Source organism: Rhea americana, unplaced genomic scaffold, assembly GCF_003343005.1.
Source record: "Rhea americana isolate MKP2758 unplaced genomic scaffold, rheAme1 scaffold_374, whole genome shotgun sequence".
Classification (NCBI taxonomy): domain Eukaryota; kingdom Metazoa; phylum Chordata; class Aves; order Rheiformes; family Rheidae; genus Rhea; species Rhea americana.
Window position 1 is genome coordinate 58,218 of NW_028186506.1, and position 12,398 is coordinate 70,615.

General features: G+C 39.4%; 1 long non-coding RNA gene across 2 annotated transcripts; it reads left to right on the forward strand.

Moving 5' to 3' along the window:
• The first annotated feature begins 438 nt into the window (after positions 1 to 438).
• Positions 439 to 9,809, forward strand: LOC146591368 (uncharacterized). 2 transcript variants are annotated; one of them, XR_014896821.1, is made up of 5 exons: positions 439 to 688; positions 1,656 to 1,749; positions 3,595 to 3,751; positions 7,285 to 7,463; positions 9,281 to 9,809. It is a non-coding gene; the product is annotated as an uncharacterized LOC146591368 (long non-coding RNA). The 2 variants fall into 2 exon arrangements; XR_014896820.1 differs by having other exon boundaries at positions 439 to 655.
• The last annotated feature ends 2,589 nt before the right edge of the window (positions 9,810 to 12,398 follow it).

Here is a 12,398-nt window from a genome sequence, read left to right on the forward strand (position 1 = left end):
ACCCTCAACAGCCACCTCCCAGAACCCCCTTCGCCGCCGCGGCGCCCCTCATGAATATTCAAATCACGCCAGATGTCCCCGCTATGATTGGCTGTGGCTGGTCAAAAGAAGCCCCGCCCCCGTGGCAAGAGGCGGGGCGGTTAGCAGTCGTTAGTCGGCCGTTTGCTCGCAGGGGGCGGGAAAGGAGAGCGGAGGGGCGGGCATGCGCACGCGCAGCCCCGGCGCGCGCCAGCTGCCTCGAGGCGCGCGAGGCTCGCGCGTCCTTTCGTCGCTGTAACAACACCTCGCCGTCGCCGTGCGGTTTTTATCCAGTCAGAGCCTCGGTTGGTCGCTTGGCCCAATGGAGTGGCGATATGTAAATATAAGGGGCGGGGCGGAGAGGGAAAAGAGGGGTTATCTTGACCAATCAGAAGGCGGRGGAGGTGGGGGCGAGGGTAGGTGGGTGTTGGAGTTCTCTCCGCTCAGCGGCCCGGCATTTTACCTCAGCGCGGAGCGGTGTCCCCGGGCCAGCGGGGGCACCTGCGCYCCCGGCTCGGCCCCGCCGGTGCCTCGGCGCAGGGTAGGGAGCTGCGGCCGGGGGCGAGCGCCCCTTGCTCACAGCCCAGCGCTCCCGCCGAAGCTGGCCATTGCAGTCTCTGTAATGGCACTTSCAGGGGTGAGTTCCTGCTTGCGGCGTTAATTCCTCCAGGTCAGCGTCGCAAGTACAGGGATAAAATCATGGGGGGGGGAAAAGGCATCTCAAAAGTTAAGCTTTCAGGTGAGTGCACATATGCCACAGCCTCATCTGTTGTGCTCCTGAATCTGGTAAAGCCTGCTCCAGTCACAGGGGAGCAGAGGTGGAGCATTGACTTTAATTAGGGGCATGCCATAAAGATGGCTGCATCACCAGAAACAGCTCAAATGYGGGGATAAATTGGAATCTCTTCTGGTTTTAAAAGAACAGATARCAGGGTGGGCACATATTCTTTTTGCTCTTTCCATAGAAACAAGAAAAATATAGTGGCTGCTCTGAAGCAAAGAGTAAAGCTGAATGTGTCCCTTCTCRGTCTGGGAATATTCAGTGTTTTCCACAGCATTCTGAGCTGTGTTGTATAAGTGCTGCTGGAGCCACTGAAAATCGATAGGATTGATGGCTAATGCTTAAGCACTGTTCAATTTTCTTCTGTTCTGGSTGTTTTCCTAAAATAAAGATATTGAATGTAAGATGAAAGTATGCACTTTCTCAAAAAGCAATGCAGAATACAGAAGAGCTGGATAAGAAAAATAGAGTTGAAGATGAACTTTTACAAAGAGATGTAGAAATTGAAGAAAGTGCCTTGAATACCAAAGATCAGGATGTAGGTGGATATGAGGAGAAAAGGAGAATTTGCAATTCAGGTGTCTTTCTGGAATTAAAAAAAAAAGAAAAAGAAAAAAAAGAAATAAGTTTGAAGTGGAATGAAAGTTTGTAAGAGAACAGAAAATACCTACTGAGACACTGACTTAAAATGGAAGACCGCTGAACATACAGCTGTATATATGTCAGAGAAAAAGCCCTTTCCCTAGTCTTTGTGTGCTGTTTACATTCTGATCTGTGCTTTTTCTTTAAAATACTGATTTTAAAATAAAACATGAACTGTTTTTGTGTGTCTCTGTCTTTATACTTTATTTCTCAGATGACTTGGGATGAGTCTGACTAACTGCAAGTACAAATTTCAAGAATAGCATCTCCTGCTGTTTCTTGAATGGAGAAGCCAAAAGAATTGTGACGTAGGTGATTCCTAAAGAGTAATAAATTTACTTTCATTCATTCAGGTCACAACATTATTTCAAAATATCATTTGAATTGTTAGAAAACAGAAGCTTCAGTGTTCGTGTGTTTTGCTTTGTACAAAGTTTGGCAGACTGTTTCAAAATTCCACCATTAATGTAGTTTACTGCAGACATATTCTAGCATACAAGTCATCTGTCAAAGTATTTCTTTATTGCCCCAGTGTCCCCTGTTGTTCTAACACTTGCTCTTTGCAAACATGCACTATCCCTAATGCTTTGGGTTTTTTTAAGAACTAGCTTGTGATCATTCTAAATGTTTATCTCATAATGACTGAAGTTAGGCAAGAAGTCAAAACTTAATATGTCTATGAGCTCTTGCCAGCACTTTCTGGATTCTTGCCTTGAACGAAGAACGCAAGCCTATAAATGGCTCTGTTCCCAACTCAAATAAAGCAACATTCAGACTTGTGTTCCAGGAATCTTTGTTTTTCATCGCTCRTCAGAAATATGAATGGAACTGTTTGTTTGTTCTAGCAGTTATTGCTAGCTAATATAAAGCTTCTGAAATTGTAAGAAATTGCTGGTTTATTCAATAGTCATTTATGACTAATTGCCCAGATCATCATCTAAAGCAGCCAAGTTGTAGATAGTACATCCACAGTGAGCAGAAGACTGGTAGCAATCCACCTTGACTGACTGATGAGTTGAATGGCCTAATTGAATGGTGATTCTACGTTTCCCTCTGAGTCCAAACAGAAAGTTTGAAATTATAAATCCTCATTCTGTTGAAACTGTTTCTGTTCTGTTTTGTGATGTAGTGCCTCAAGCTCCAAAGTGGTATGCCTTATGGGAAGCAAGGGATAATGAGAAGTGGACAGTGTAGTGCATAGGTTGTTCTGTCTCACTGGATTGCTTAATGAAAAGTTATTCAGTACTTATAACTGTGAGTTGGATAGGCTAAATGATGGTGCCTTTATTGTTTTTTGCAATCCAAAAGGGGAAGATCAAAATATTTATTTATGACTTTTTTTTCTGGACTTTTTTTCACCAGAAAACTAGCTGCTTTCCTGGAATGAGTGAGATCTATAGGAAGGACTTGCAGGGTAGGAACATGAACAGGATGGTAAAGCTCTTTCTAAAAGAATTCAATTTCTTTCCCAGGACCTGGTGTCTTCCCTTCTTAAAGCCTGTCAGATTTTTGACTGTCAGATTAAAACTCTTATTTTGTATATCATAAGGAGATATTTTTGAAAATATGCAATTCATTCCAATTTTGGCTTTTCTGAAAGCAAAATTTGCTGTTAGAGRTGGATTTTCTGGCAGCATAGGATAAATTGTTTTTTTTTTCTTTCTGATCATTGCTTCCGTAAGCATTTTTCTGCCAAAAATATCTCCAACCTTGCTAAACTCTGGGACAGCAAGTATCAAAATCATGCCCTTGTGATTAATGTCTGGTTAATGTCTTAACATTTCTACCCACCTAACTTAGAGCATTATGTTGGAAGCCCTTATTTCCCTGAATGATAGACTAACATTCATATACTCTGCTTTAAGAAAATAAGTACGTCTCTCTGTAGATTACTGATGGAAACAAAGTCAGGAAAACTAAGAAATTATTTGTTAAAAGTTTTGAGATTTAAATGTAGGGCACTAAAGGAAAGTAGTCCTGATTCTTTTAGTGTTCTCACAACAGAGAGAGTCATAGTCAGAGCTAAATTTTGGAAAATTCCTGTAATGGATTGAAAAACTCGTCTCAGAAAATCTATATTAGGAAGCTGCTTTAATGCGATTGTTTCATGACTTACGGAGTGTGCCTCTGTTCCATTTTATTCCTTCTCATAGTCACGGTGATTTGCAGGCCAATAGCAGATCAAGGAAACTTAAGGCTTATGTCTGTAAACTGGACTCTGGCTGTCAGGGGAGAGGTATCTTCATCACCAAATCTGTGAAGGACAAAAAAGCAGGACAGGATATGATCTGCCAGCTCCGTGCCTCAAGGGTAATCCTTCCATTCCTTGTTTCAAGATTACTGTTCTGTCACTGACCTAGTATTTTAATATCCAGTTTAGCCTTGCTTTGATGTGGTCAGTCAGCCATAAATAGGATTCACTGGTCATTTTCCTTAGATTTATCACTGTCAAAAGAATTCATCACTGTCAAAAGAAAAATGTCTGCTTTACATACTACTGTGTAAACTCCTGTTCATAAAAGATTTTAAATGTTTTGAGGTGGATTCACCTTGACAAAAATTCATGCCATTCAGGAGAAATGAATTGGACAAGGAAAACTTCACCTCTGATCATTAAGTGAACACTTAAAAGATGCTCATTTTTCATGAGTCCAGTTAAGCCCTATCATATCAGATTCTTTCAGCAGGAGGTAGGATAGACTTACCCATAGGCCCCTTCTCTGTTTTTAAACACAAAATTCATTCTCTGTTCATTCTGTAAACTGCAAACACTTGCTGAGCTGTATAGGACCAGGTAAGTTTTCAGTGGACAGCCTGAGCACATTTGCTTTAAGGCAAATCCAAGCTCTGATTTGTTCAAAGTGTTAGGGGTATCTGCGCCAGCAATATGTGTTTACAGTAGATTTCCCATCTCAGAATTAGCTGGGCTAGACTACTTCTGGAGGCATATCAGGCACAGAAAAGAGTTCAGTAGGGATGTCAAGTAGGCTTGTCACCTTTGCTCTGTGAGTTAATGAGTTACTAGTATTCTTCACATGTTGCAAGCACGCTTATAAGCAAAATCAGCTTCRTATTCTCTTTCCTAGCTTTTTATTATTGGTAGGTTTAAGTCTGATTTGAGGATTTATGTGCTGGTGACATCCTGTGATTTGCTTATAATGAGAGCATTACGCATTTTGCTACTTCAGTATACTCTGACCCTTTGTGTAAGAACTTGGTGAGTAAACAAGCCTATTAACAGAAGTTAATGACAGTACAATACATAGCAACCAGAGATACACAGAAACCGTAATGGTTTAACTATCGAAGTGGCTTTTTTCCTGAGAATCTCTAAGCACTTCATAAATATTAGTAATTTGTCTTTGCAGTTCTGAGTATTGTGAACAAAATTATGTATTAAATACTTGAGCACGCTCTGTGGTAGAAGCTAGCATGTGTTACATAGTACTACATGTCCTAAAACTTGTATGCAGCACTGATCTGAACTTCTATAAWCCTGTAGCTAATTGATTTTCCATGTTATTCTGGTGCTATTTTTCATGAAGTATTATTGTGAAAAAAAGAGTTATAAGAGGTAATCTTTGAAGGAATGAAATGCCTGAATCTAAGATGTTTTGTTTTTCTTCTTTACAAGAAGTCATGGCTTAGCTGATGACTGGAAACGGTTCTGTTATGTAGTTCTGGATCATTCCAACACAGCATTAGCTCCACTAATAAGTGAATGTAGAATGGGGCCTTACTGAGAAAGAGGGCTATCTTCCATTGAAACTGCTGATTTCTCAAAAGTGATGGAATTGGAACGCTGATGAGATTGCAGTGAAGGGAAATWGAAGCTGTTGAGCCTCATTTGTTGGATTCCTTAGAGTAATGGGATCAGTATAGTGCTGATCATATTTAGTGCCATTAAATCTTCTGTGCTTAATTAAGATGCTTTGTACATTATGCAGTGTGACCAGGATCATGTAGTGAAGAAGGAAGGAGGCTAATACCTTTCCAACTCTGCATCTTGTTCATTCATTTACACAATATTATGTGCATACATCTGATAAATTRTTCTGTTTACAAGGAGAGCATTAGTTCTGCTAGAGATGAAGATTCTGGTAGTAAGAGGTAAAAGACAGAACATCTCTAAACTAGTCTTAGGGTAGTATTTGTTTTTTTTCTTATATGTCTTTGTATGCGTGTCTTAATCTTGGAAGCATTTCTTAGTTTCTCTAATGCAGAGTATATTTCGTGCTGTTATATAAGTCAGGTGAAGAAACTCAAATGAGCAACAGAATTGGACACCAAATTAGGAGGAAAACTCCGCAAATATGAGTTTGTATTCCAGCTTGACAGCATAAAATGCCTTTGTTTCAATTTTTGCCTAAAGATTAAATGCTTGCCTGCTTTTCCTAACTATACTGATTCGTCTAATTTGTCTTAATTTCTCTAGTATTACTGCTCCTTCCTTTGCTGGTAATCATAGGACATCACAGAGCACCAATTCTACATCTTCACTATGTTTGTTATCTTTGGCAGCTATGATAAGCAATCATATTGGTTTACCTAGGCATAATGTGCAGGTTTCTCTTCTGATGTTCCTTCRGTGTTCTTTCTTTGTGAGCGATGAGATACCATGTATCTGGCTAGTTCTGTCTAATAACTTGTCCATTGCTGGAAAAATTTACATGATATGTGTTTATAGCAGCAAGAACTCTAAACTATGCCAGCTTCCCAGCTGCAGCACTGTTTTTGTATGAAGTACGACTGTTCTGAGATGATCTGAGAATATAGATTTCTTTTTTCCATTTTGCTTCCTAAAACCCTTCCTTTGCTAGGAAATGGAATTGCTCCAATTTAGTAATAGTTCTAGCAATACAAGCTTCTAAGCACTAATGTAGTTGTGATGGTATAAATATGCTGTGTACAGGTTTAGCTATTTCAGTAATGGGCATAGAAATACACCAGTTCAGTTGCATTTGTGTTAGTTATCAAAGATTTCCAGTATTTTCCCTCTTTCTAGAAGAACTATCCACTTTTAATAAACATATGCAGAGGTATGCGTGTGATACTTAGTGGATGTGGTTATATATAGCAGATGTTGTTGTTAGAACATAGATATCAGCACATCCTATTAAACCAGAGGTAGTACTGAGAGTACTAATCTCAGTGAAATACTGAGATTTGGTCACATGGCAAACCCTGGTTGCTAGAGATAAGAGCTGTGGTAAGTTTCTCCTTGATCCTGCATTAACTGGTCTCTTCTCTGTCTGTTTGTTGCTATCATCAGCCTATTTCTCAACATTAGTTTCGAATCTTTGGGTCCACTAACAGCTGCTGTAAGAGCTCCTGCAGTGTTCCCGTAGCCGGATAGTTGATGGGTGGCCAGCAGAGGGAGATAGACTACACTGAATCGGGTGTGAAGACGGTGGGAATCGTTCTCCAAGACGCATGCACTGAGCATTTCCTGCCTGCAGGAGTCCTCACCTCTGTRCACAGTTTTGCTCTAGATCTTTACATCAAGTATTTGAGTGTTATCAGTGAGCCACGGTGGAAGCTGCACTTGCTAGTGGAAGGAGCTAACTATGGTTCTCAGATTATAGCAAACTAATGCCAGTTCCTCATCTACTCCCAGCAAATATTAGATTGGTATCAACTCTGCATTCAACCTTTTGACTTTAGCTGATAAATCTGTCCTACCATTTATGTCATCTTTGAGTTTGGTCTGTGGTATTTTGCTTACTGTGACCACCGTCAGTCCATTTGGCAGCTGGAAGCTCTTAGAATCCAGTCTTCAGGTTAGTTTAACAAGTAGAAGGCTGGATTGCAGCAAACAAATGATGTATTCTTTCTCTTTCCAGGTGAATCATTCTTCAAAAGAAGCAAAGAAGGAGACTGATAGTAGGGAATACAGCATGCTGCAGCAAAACCAGCCAAGGATAAGTGAAAAGAAAAGCATAAAACACTGCAGCTCCCTGCTAGACTCAACTGCTATCTTGGATGACTGTAACTCTAATGCAGACTCAATCCAGATCATGCGGTATGTGGTCACATCACTGCAACAGGTTGGCAAGTCAGATTAGCAAATTAAAAAAAGAAAAAGTAAAAAAACCTCAACCCTCTGGAAGAACTATATTCACATTATTTTTTKTTGTTGTTTTCTAACTCCAATCCACTAGAACCTTAATCTCTTTGTGAAAACACTAAAAGACTTGTGGCAGTACTAGTTRTTTGGCAGAAATAATGACATAATGTGTCCTAAGTTATGAGCAATGGGAGCTACAAATAACTTTGAGGACAAAGGCAGAGGAATAAGAGAAACTGAGATGCTCAGTCATTTATGCTCTGGCTATAACAGGTAGCCATGGTGAGTGTGAGGTAAAAATCTGATTTTTTTCCACTCAGGAAGTGCTACTGCCTCTTGGAAAACCCAGAGTTGCAGTTACTCTGTTGGCAAGAGGCAGACTGAAYTTCAGAGCAGTCAGACAAAATTTCAGAAACTCAAATGTCTTCAATTTAGTCCTCAAGACTTCATGCTGATCACCACTGCAGTTTGAATGACCTGGCAACCTAGCAAAAGCAGCACTGCAACTTCAAGGCATTCTCTAGTGAGTAGAAAATAGCTACTAATCACGGTGGTCTTGTGTTAGAGGAAGTATTGATTCATTCAGCTTTCAAAAGTATTCTGTAAATAATGGGCATTAGCCAGCTAGCAGTGGACTGCATTTAGTGAAAATGGTACATTTCAGTGGGCTTGATCAGTTTTTCAGTTTGACTTCAGGCTGTAGTAAGGAATGATGTAAGCTACTCATCAGGTAAATTTTCTTCATCTGGCTTAGCACTGTATTCGTAGTATACTATTTATAGATCTTAAGGCAAAGTCATGAAAGAGCAAAAGATTCCTGATTTTAATTTTAAAGTGATTCAGGAATGAAGGATTGAACACTGCTAAGAGAATAAGGGAACAGACTTGCTTTGTGTGTTGGATGATTAATCAGCAATATTCAGCATATGATACTTGTCTCAGAAATGATGTATTGACTTGGTAGAAGCTATAGTTAGAAGGGAAAACCTTGACAGGGAAGGTGCTAGCTTATTTTGCTGCCTTTCACTTTGACCATCATGTTATTGGAGACAATATAGGACAAATATATTGCAGTATACTGGCTTAACTAGAACAGGGAAATTAAAACAGGATGAATGGAGCAGATATTGCCTCAAGTCATTCTCCATGCTCTTGTCTCAGAGGTTCTTGTCCCTCAACCAGGGGTAACTGAATAGCTTATCAAGCAAATTCTGAGCTCTTGAGCTTTCAACCTTATATTTTAAAGTATATGGAAATCAGGAATAGATTGTTTTGATATGCAAGGCAGAGGACTGTTCAGGAGCTGTTTCACAAGTTTCTGAGTAATTTAAAGTACAGGTTTAACAATCTGTGGGAGAAGTGTCATAAGCTAGTGGGGAAAGGTGTGCCTGCTTTCACCATATGATTTTGGTCCATTTTTAAAGAACGTATCTGTTCTGCAGACTTACAGAGGTAGTACAGACAGTGGTTCTCAAACTGTCGTGCCTTTTGAGCACAAATATCATAGACTACCTAAAATGATAAACAAATACCACCAAATAATGAAATCACTTTGCATGCAGGTGTATAGTGTGGAGGAACAGCATAATTAGGGGACCAACTTGTACAGGGATATCTGAGCTATCTTTAATTTACTTTGCTGAGTAACTGACAATGCACATGCAGTTCTGTATCACCATAGCTATACTGTTTCCAGCTAGGTTCTTTAAAGCTTCATCCTGAAGTGTGGACATACCATTGATTTGTTAATTATTGTATTTCCTTTCTTGTAGGCCTTAAGCAAGCCTCTACTCTGCGGTGCTGTTTATCTATAGAAGAGAGGATCTCTCAGATTTTGGGAGACAGTGTTCTTCATCAAGAGCTGACAGAACCATTTTGTTGTTTCTTTTTCTTAAATATATTCTTTGGCAATTGCTAGTGTGAAACATCCATCAATAGATGACCAGTGAAATTTGCCTTAAAAAAAAAAAAGTCAAGAGTTTATGGGTGTCCTGATGTGGAACTGTTGTACTGGAACTTGATGTATACATGCTTACTATGGTAGTATCCAATTACTGCCACCTCTTCTTTCTTCTTCAATGAAAAATCCTTTGTTAAGAATGCTAGTGTGGTCTATTCAGCAGAATATAGCTAGTGAGTAAATAAAGTTCTCTGTACTGACTTCAGCTGAATAACTGTATCCTTGCACCACATCTTGGAATTTTCCTCTTCACGAGGCAAGATACTTTTAAAATAAGTATATATGTTTATGACTCTTCATAAGACTGTAAAGAATGTAAAAATAAATACTTTAATGTGGTATAGCAGAATTTCACTTCTCAGGTTCACAAAGGGTAAAGGGTGGAAGAGGCTGAAATGAGGAACACCAACTGTGTTCCTATAACTCTGGGAGTTAGGCAGGGCTTGTTGTTTATGTATTTCCATTGAGAGTCACTCATTTTGCACTTCTGTCTGTTAAGAGAGCACTCAGCTGCTCATAAATATGCTCTTGGCCTAGTTTTCATCTAATTAGAGGCAAAAAGACCTCTTGTCTGAGAGAAATTGCTTTGTTAGATAGGCTGACTTCCTTTTCAAGCCCAGTTTCAGCTGTACATTTTTCAGTCTCAGTTTTCAAGTGTACATTTGTGTACTGTATGCTAACAAAATTGTAGATTATTAATATTAGTACTAGCCATGACTACTCTGCTTATCCCCCAAACTGCATAAGCTAAATGAATGGATGAGTAATGGAATGGCTGCAGTTGACAACTGAAAGTATTGCTCATTAGATATCACAAAGTCTGTTGGAATTATGCTGTGATTTTCCCATCTTCCCTTATTGGGAAGTCTTTCAAATATTTGTGACTGATCAAGAACAAGGAAGTCTATTTTGTTCATTAGCTGCTTTATTTTCTGCCTGTTTTGAAGACAGATAAGGAAGCACTGTACCTGCCCAGGGTACTCACAACCTAAGGTCTACCTTCATAAAAGAAGAATTCAAAGCTTTGACTTCATGTTTCTTTTCTCCCAGCAACAGGCCAAATCTAAGTGAGCCCAACCCCACATCCCATTCTGCCTGCTCTTCATCCTTGTGCCTAGAGCTTACTGCTCTGTTAATTACCCTAGGTCAGTGCTGGTGCACCCATGCTTCAAACCTCGTCTGTGACATGATGTTGTAAAAAATGCTGAAAAATAAAGCATTGCTTTGTTGCGATTTTAACGAAAACATTTCATAGATCTGGTGTAGAGGCTGATACAGGTGGTGTTCAATTGTTTCCATTCAAAGTGGGTAGACTTTGAGGAAACACTGGCGATGAGCAGCTGAATGAGAAGGGCATGGAAGCCTCAGCGTTGGTTCTATCCTGGCAGAACAGTAGCATGAAACCATGGCCTTTGCATTAAGTCTTCTCATCAGTGCAAAGAAACAGCAAGACAGAAATCTGATTATTTAAATTTTAAGAAGTGAGTGAAATGTGCCTATAGATGACTTGGAATCAATAGGAAATTGTCTACATGGTGCATGTACAAAGCTTAACAACCTCTTCTTGCGTTAGTTGATTAATGTAGTGAATAGTTACGTAGCAAATCTCACAGTGTAATACATGTTAAAAAAGTATTGGGGCTTCTGGTGAACATTTCTGATTTGGGGCACGTCTCTTCTAGTTATGTTTTCAAAGACTCCTCGTTGATAAGAGCTCTCATTTTCAGGCTTAATTCTAAGTCAGTTACCTGAGATACTTTCTGAGCAAAAAATGAATTAATTTCCACATAGATGCTTTTTTCTTTTTTAGATGTAGGTAACAAAAGAAAATCAGTGTATCATCCTCACATTTTAGCTTGATTTTTAACAGTAGCCAGTTTTGTACTGCAGACTGAGGTGATGCTGTCCGTTTCGCTGACCTCAGCAGTGTTGCATCAAGAATGAATTTAGTCTGTATCATCAATCTGATTTTGAATCAGCTAGTGAAACGAGCTGTTTAGCCTTAGGAGATAGATGTGTCTGTGTTTCAAGGAAGATCATTCCAATACAAGGCATCAATAAAATATTAAACATTTAATATATTTTAATATAAATTTTGGTACAAATTAGCCTACCCCCCTCAAGACTGTTCTAGTTCTTATATAAAAATATAGTAGAGTCTAAGTTCCTGGAATACCGCTTATTTGGCATGCTGTTAATAAGTTTATTGTGAGAAAAGAGAGATAAAGGATTGTGTAAGTCTGGAAAGTGATTGTGAGTTGTTTTTTTCCTCTTTTTCTGCTGGCTTGATTCTTGGTGCAGTGATGCTCTGTAGTGTGAGTACTCATACTGTGGAAGAAGGAGGGATTTTGGAGTTGGAAGGAGATTTGACCTCAGAACTGGTGAAGGAAGAAATTTCAGTTTTTCTATAGAGCTTCTAATTTTTGGAAGAATACTTGAGTGTATAGGAGAAGGGAGAAGCACTATTTTAGCTCCATAAATGAGTGAGTTCTAAGTCACATATCCATGTAAAACACAGCGACAATCAAGACAGGTAATATCTTTTCATTTTATCCTTCATCCTTCAGTTCTGAAACCAAATCTTCAAGAAGAAATAAAGCATGGCATGTTAGAAACACTGTCTGTACAAAGCATCTCTAATGGAGCAGAAAACACAGTTTTGATAGTATTGGGGACAGGGAAACTGAGGCACTGAACTTGGTGCTGACAGGAACGACTGTTTGCGTCACTGGACCTCTCTGAAACTTTGTAACCTGCAGGGTGAGGAATGGAATCAAGTCTCTTGYGTTTTCCAGTATTAAGTAGTTACTTATGACAGCTTCTACCTGATTTTGTTTCCTACTTCAGCTTTTAGTGGTGTGGGATTTGACTTAGAGAGTAAAATACCCCTTAGTGGTTTTAACCCTTATTGGCCTCTGCATGAGGTGTGA